The following is a 7,500-nucleotide window of genomic DNA, read 5'->3' as shown; positions in this document are numbered from 1 at the left end:
GATATATTGGGCCATATGGAATTTCCCCGTTCCTCTCCCCCGATCGAGATATCCTCTGTTTCGCCCAAGAAAGATTAATTGAATCATCAAAAAGTTGAGCGTGAAGTGTATTTTTGAGGGATTCAGATTACTATTATCAATTAGAATAATTTATGGTTGTATTGGTTGGACCAATAAAATGAAATATCCAGGCTCCGTTTAGAAAAAACCAATTGGTAATATATCTATGATTACTACTTGGATCATAAAGGATTCCTATTTAGAAAGAGAAGTGATCTCAAACTCTTATCAATCGAGAAATGAAATATAGAGAAATACATAAAATGTTTGGCGGAAAGCATGAAATGAATTGAAAAAAAAGGGGAGTCATAGCAAAAAGAAGTGGTAGTGGGAACATTTGTCCTATATGTACAAATAGAAATCGGGCGGATCTTTACCCGGAGTAGATCATAAACCTAAAAAGATTGAAGAGGCCCATTCAGGAACAAGAAAATGACATCGTGATTTGGATTGGATTTCGATGAAATAATACATCAATGAGAAGTTAATTCGATAAGTTTAGTGAATTCTTTTTTATATTATAAGGAAAGGAACAAAAACCCATCTTTATCGAAAAATAAAAGAAAAAGAAGCCCTTTCGGAGAAGTGAAAAAGAACCCGCTATGAAAAAAGAAAAAGGACCGGAATCTACACATTGATTCGTTTTTTTCGCAATTTTTTGAACCGTATGCGTCAAAAGGTGCATGTACGGTTCCTAAGGGATACAATTTTGCCCTACTCAACCGACTTTATCGAGAAAGATTACTTTTTTTAGGCCAAGAGGTTGATAGCGAGATCTCGAATCAACTTATTGGTCTTATGGTATATCTCAGTATCGAGGATGATACCAAAGATCTGTATTTGTTTATAAACTCTCCTGGCGGATGGGTAATACCCGGAATAGCTATTTTTGATACTATGCAATTTGTGCAACCAGATGTACATACAATATGCATGGGAATGGCTGCTTCAATGGGATCTTTTATCCTGGTCGGGGGAGAAATTACCAAACGTCTAGCATTCCCTCACGCTTGCGCCAATGAGGTTTGTTTTTATTTGAGAGAAAAAGAAGACTATGCCTTCGCCATATGAAATATGAATATTAAGTAATAATAGCATGGCACTTCGAATTCGATATGAGAAAATTTTTCTATTATTTTTTCAAACATTAGATTATGTATCGAGAGAGTAGTATGAGATAAAGAGTATTTCTGATTTTATCTTATCTATCGGGAGTCCAGTCAGCGTCACAAACTTTTTTGTTTTCACACCGGAAGGCTCTTAACAATACTTATGTTATGAAAGAGTGCGAAAATCAAAAAAAGAAGAGTCTTTTTTCCTTATTTTATTTGATCAGATCAAAAAGAAACTTTGGGATTGCTGAATCACAGACAAATCACAGACAAATCAAAGACAAAATAATAATAATAAATATATAAAGCAACGGAACCATCATAGTATTTTTTAACTTCTCCGAAAAAAAGGGTGGTAATTTGATCATTTACCGATCTAGATCTGATAGATCCGATTTTTTTATCTTTTTTCGATGGAGGGTAAGGGTCAATTCTATATTGTAAAGCCGTATGCAATGCGCAAAAGATGCCCGTACGGTTGTTCAATTCTATCTTTTTTTTTCTTGTTATTCTTTATCTTTCTTTCTTTTCTCTGCGAGATAGAAGAACCTTTTATTATGTTATATCATCAGGGTAATGATCCATCAACCTGCGAGTGCTTATTATGAGGCACAAACGGGAGAATTTATCCTGGAAGCGGAAGAACTGCTGAAACTGCGCGAAACCCTCACAAGGGTTTATGTACAAAGAACGGGCAAACCCTTATGGGTTGTATCTGAAGACATGGAGAGGGATGTTTTTATGTCAGCAACAGAAGCCCAAGCTTATGGAATCGTTGATCTTGTAGCGGTTGAATGAAAATAGCACGGATTTCACACAAATCCGCGATTTAGATTTGATTTTCTTGCCGGGTTTAATATTCTATTCAAAAGAAGTAATTCATAATCATCCGGTTAGGATCGATCTAAACCAGCCCATTATGTATATGATTCAACATGCCAACCATTAAACAACTTATTAGAAATACAAGACAGCCAATCAGAAATGTCACAAATCCCCCGCTCTTCGGGGATGCCCTCAGCGTCGAGGAACATGTACTAGGGTGTATGTGCGACTCGTTCAGATCATGGGCTGGGACAAAGGAAAGAAAACCAATTTTCCAGTAACAACGATCAGTACCGATGAATAGGATAGACTGTAAGAACTCCATTCGCTATCTAAAAATAAAAAATCTATCGTATCCCTCTATTGTGTATGAAATTTATGGTTTCCGTTGGTGCAAATCCAATCACCTCTATTTTAAATGAAAAGCAATTCCCCATTGGTAACAAATGGTTATTCATTAAGCGGGGAAAATCCTATTTAAAATTTAAAAAACAGAAAGATTAGGTTCCCACTCTTGCAAGAACGGACTCACAGGGTCAGCTACCCGCTAACTTTTATAATTAAATACCGTTACTGTATAAGGTAGATCTCATTGTGAAAGACCTAGTACTGGATAATTCATGGGTAGAGCCAAAGAGTGTGAACTGTACAAGTTACCAATAACATTGATTAAATCAAGTAAGGGGCTCCGGTGTATAGAGAAGGCCTCACCGTTTAAGAAGTAACCATAGAAACGATGGAACCCACTATTTCTTTATCCATTTATATTTACTACTTTATTTATTTACTATATTTTTGATACCTAGGAGAATACAATTGATTATTTCTAGGTGAAATGCCTAGAAAAAATCGTGGTCGGGAAGGTTATAGTAGCCAAAGCCATTGGAATTTTTATTTTATACATTGGAAAAATCCGTTTTGTTATTAATAGGCTAGGAAGGGGAAAAGAATAACTGAAAGAAAGGAAATCAATTAGTTATTCGTCAAAGTTTCAATTATTCAATGACCAGAATTAAGCGAGGATATATAGCTCGGAGACGTAGAACAAAAATTCGTTTATTTGCATCAAGCTTTCGGGGGGCTCATTCAAGACTTACTCGAACTATTACTCAACAGAAAATAAAAGCTTTGGTTTCGGCTAATAGGGATAGAGATAGGCAAAAGAGAAATTTTCGTCGTTTGTGGATCACTCGGATAAACGCAGGAATTCGTGAAGGGGGGGTCTCTTATAGTTATAGTAGATTAATACACGATCTGTACAAGAGACAGTTGCTTCTTAATCGTAAATACTTGCACAAGTCGCTATATTAAATAGGAATTGTCTTTATATGATTTCCAATGAGATCATAAAATAAGTAGATTGGGCGGAATTCACCGGAATAGTTTAAACAGAGTTCCCCGGAGAATGAACTCCGGGAGGTAGAGTAGAAATGAATATGATAAAATATGATAAAGTAGTCAAAATGAATGAACACGTTCAATAAAAAAAGATTTATTCTTTTTTCCCGATTCTTTTTTTCTTACGACACGACAATCAAATCTGGATTCGCATATTTTTCGAACAAAACATCAATCCGCTTTTGAGGTTCGGATTGGAATTGAATTTGAACTCAATTGAAGAAAGAGTAAGCCTATTTATTTCTGGTTTTAAGACCGGTAGTTCTAGCGGTCGACTCGGTTCTTTCAAATTGTTTCTCATTATTAAGAAAAGGTAACGAAGATAAAATACGAGCTTGTTTTATAGCAATAGTAATTAATCGTTGTTGTTTCAAGGTTAATCTATTCACTCGTCTAGATAATATTTTTCCTTGTTCACTAATAAATCGACTAATTAAACTCATGTTTCTATAATCAATTCGATCCCCCGATTGGATCGGGGGCAAACGCCTACGAAAAGATCGCTTGGATTTAAGAAAAGGTCGCTTGGATTTATCCATGGTTTGTTTAGTTTATTCCTTATCCCGAATATCCTATTTCGGTCGGATCTAAAATGAATTAGAATTAAGAAATAGGATTTGGTTTGTTTATATTTCAATATGTTATGTATATATAATATATAATGTCATTTTTCCCCTTCCTTTGAAGAGTGACACACAGATGCTCGGTTCGATTTATTTCTTTATCTCCCCATGAATCGTATGTTTGTGACAATAGGGACAGAATTTTCGCAATTCAATCGATTAGGCGTATTGTGTCGATTCTTTTGAGTAATATATCTGGAAATGCCCGTTGATGCCTTATTAACATTAACGCCGTTTCGGACACAACTGGTACATTCCAAAATTACCGTTACTCGGACATCTTTACCCTTGGCCATGAACCTCCCTTTGGATTTTTTATTTAATCAACCCTTCTGTTTTCGGTCCGAAACGAAGAAGAAGAAAGAAAAAAAATAGAAGTTACTAACTAGAAATCAAATAATGAAAGATTTCGCTGCAATCAATAAAGTAATAATAAGTAATACAATGATTTCTAAATTATATTTCGAATCACAGTACAAGTACAGTATTTCATTTAAGTATCTTGGATAATACTCTTGTCCTAGTCCCGCATTTTTCGTTCTACCTCTATTATTAATTTAATTCGAACTTGAACCCGAGTGTCGCAGATGTTGAATCCACTTTTCTTTTTTCTCTTTCCTCCCTTATTCTAAAAAAAGGGAAAAAAGAGAAAAGAGGGGTTAGTCACAGATATTTGATTGTATCTCTAATTGTCGTCATTCTTTCCCATGTCAATAACTAGAATGAAAAAAAGGGGAATGTCAACGCATCCGGGAAAAAACGATTAATCTCTATCAATAGGCCTGCTAAAGCCCCAAACCATAGAGTACTTAATACCGGCGCCACGGAGAGATATGTTTTTAGATCTCGCATTGAAAACCCTCCTTCTTTATTTTATTGTAATACATAATGGTAATACATATATGATCAGATACATATGTAGTTAAGGACCACTTGTAGTTGTACACGGAATCCCTAATTTAAATTGAAATGTACAATGATCCGGTAGATAATATTTTCCCTTTTAAAAAACGAAAACCGAAAAAAATATGTCCCTTTCTTCTTGAGCATTCCGAAAAATATTAATTTATTTTTACTTTTACGGTGGGTTCCATATTTCATATGTATATAAGTCTTTTACTTTTACTATTATTATATGTTATATGAAACCAAGGAGGAAATAGAAATAACGATGTGGAAAACAAGACAGGAATTCTCTACAATGACACTGTAGACCAATTGAAGGGATGTGGCGCAGCTTGGTAGCGCGTTTGTTTTGGGTACAAAATGTCACGGGTTCAAATCCTGTCATCCCTACCTATTACTTCTACTTTGAGCAGTAACGAAGGATCAATTGAGATCAATTCAAATTGGACATACATAATCTTTCATTTTTATGATACTATATAGTATATGCATACAAAATATATTGGGGTTACAAAAATCATCTTTTTATTTATAGTCTTATCTATTCTGATACGAACGCGCTCTTAGTTCAGTTCGGTAGAACGTGGGTCTCCAAAACCCGATGTCGTAGGTTCAAATCCTACAGAGCGTGATTCCATTTTTGTTAGATCGAATTAGACTGAAATAGCTTCACTAATTTGAACAGCAATCTAAATTTGACCTCCTGTCGATTAAAGAAAGGAGGAGGTCAATCAAAAAAAATAGATTTTACTTAATCAAAGATCCAACTGATCACCACGTCTGTATTGTAAATATGCAGTTACAAATAATCCAGCCAAAGTAATAGGAATTAGACCTAACACGATTCCAAATAGAAAAACTTCAATCATTTCAATTTGTTTGAAAGGAAAAAAAAAGAGGTAATATCTATTCCTAAATATTAATCCGAATTGCCCTGAATCTCAATAACCAAGAATTGACAATTGACGCGGTAAGTAACTATAGAATACTATGAATTGTTCATTGAATTAATTTCAAATAAGTCGTATCTTGCTCAGACCATAAATAGAGCCGAGGTTATAGTTAAAGCCGCTAGTAGAAAACCGAAATAACTAGTTATAGTAGGCATAAAAGAGCTAAATGAAATATGTTCTTTTTATACATATGTTTATAAAGCATTTACCTAAGTTTCCGTTTTTGCAAGATAAGAGGATAAGCAAAAAGTTCAATTGAAAACTTTTGATTCATCATCTGTGACATCTACCCATACCGTGATTCCAACCAACGGATTCGTTGAACAACTCTTGGGTAAACTATTAATAATAAGAACCGTGTCGTGGAACTTCATTCAAAAATGAAACTCTTTTTGAATCACTATGGAATAAAATTGGAAAATCATTTCTATTTTGATCATTTTTTTTTTTCGTTTTTGAATTGTATTGAATCTATTTTCAATTTTAGAATGAACCGCGACCTTATAAACTTTTTCCCTTACTTCCATTTTAACTCATTAGATTCAGTAGTAGGTTCATTCACATAATATCTTATGAGAGGAAAAAAATGATCACACGATCGCTCAAAAAAATAAAATCTTTATTTTGGTCCAACTAGATTCTAAGACTAGTAATTCCTATTATCTTTTCTTCTATAGGTTCGACATTCTATCTTTCCATATTATAAAGCCTCATCCTTGTAGTTAGATCCAGAACGAACCTTTGGATCTCGATCTAATACAACAATGCATCACGAATACTAATTACAATTATTTTATTCTTTGTTCTCTTTCTTTCATCGAAAACTATCTACTACTGTTACTTGTTATTCGACAACTAACCAATTCCTTAAAATGGAAAAAAAGATTCCAACAAAAAAACCGCTTCGACAACTACGAAAGGGAGATTTCTAGATCTTGCATCTACTTAAATTGTGGGAATATGATAATCTCCTTCATAAATTATTAGAAACCAACTTGCCAAATTCGCATTTTATCCCGATTTTCAGTTTCTAACCCGAAGCCCATAATGGAGAGAAATATACTATTTTGAAGAATTTTCTATTGAATGGGGCATCATTCTACATCGCCAAGCAACAAGTAAAGAAAGAAAGAAATTATCTAGCACTTGCTTTCGATACTGATTGAAATTGCGTTGCTGCGTCAGAAGAAGGATAGCTATACTGATTCGGTAGACTCTAAAGACGCCCTCGGTACAATATTGACGATCTCACAAAGATTCGATTTCAGTGAATTTCCATTTACTGATCTCATCTTTTACGGAATCGATCCCCCTTTGACTGTACAAGAATATGTGGAGCTCAGCATGTCTGGAAGTACAGGAGAACGCTCTTTTGCTGATATTATTACCAGTATTCGATACTGGGTCATTCATAGCATTACTATACCTTCCTTATTCATTGCGGGTTGGTTATTCGTCAGCACGGGTTTAGCTTACGATGTGTTTGGAAGCCCTCGGCCAAACGAATATTTCACAGAGAGCCGACAAGGAATTCCATTAATAACTGGCCGTTTTGATCCTTTGGAACAACTCGATGAATTAATAGATCCTTTTAGGAGGCCCTAATGACCATAGATCGAACCT

At 34.7% G+C, this 7,500-nt stretch overlaps 2 non-coding genes across 2 annotated transcripts; both read left to right on the top strand.

The window, feature by feature from the left end:
- Positions 1-5,240: 5,240 nt before the first annotated feature.
- Positions 5,241-5,314, top strand: TRNAP-UGG (transfer RNA proline (anticodon UGG)). The gene has a single exon. It is a non-coding gene; the product is annotated as a tRNA-Pro (tRNA).
- A 167-nt stretch (positions 5,315-5,481) lies between these two features.
- TRNAW-CCA (transfer RNA tryptophan (anticodon CCA)) lies at positions 5,482-5,555 on the top strand. The gene has a single exon. It is a non-coding gene; the product is annotated as a tRNA-Trp (tRNA).
- The last annotated feature ends 1,945 nt before the right edge of the window (positions 5,556-7,500 follow it).

The sequence above is a fragment of the Cornus florida genome, unplaced genomic scaffold (assembly GCF_030987335.1).
Source record: "Cornus florida cultivar Cherokee Brave unplaced genomic scaffold, ASM3098733v1 CherokeeBrave_3.0.0_Hap2_scaffold_139, whole genome shotgun sequence".
In the NCBI taxonomy this organism is placed as follows: domain Eukaryota; kingdom Viridiplantae; phylum Streptophyta; class Magnoliopsida; order Cornales; family Cornaceae; genus Cornus; species Cornus florida.
The sequence above is the reverse complement of the archived record's forward strand: the minus strand, read 5'-3'. Positions and strand labels throughout refer to the sequence as shown.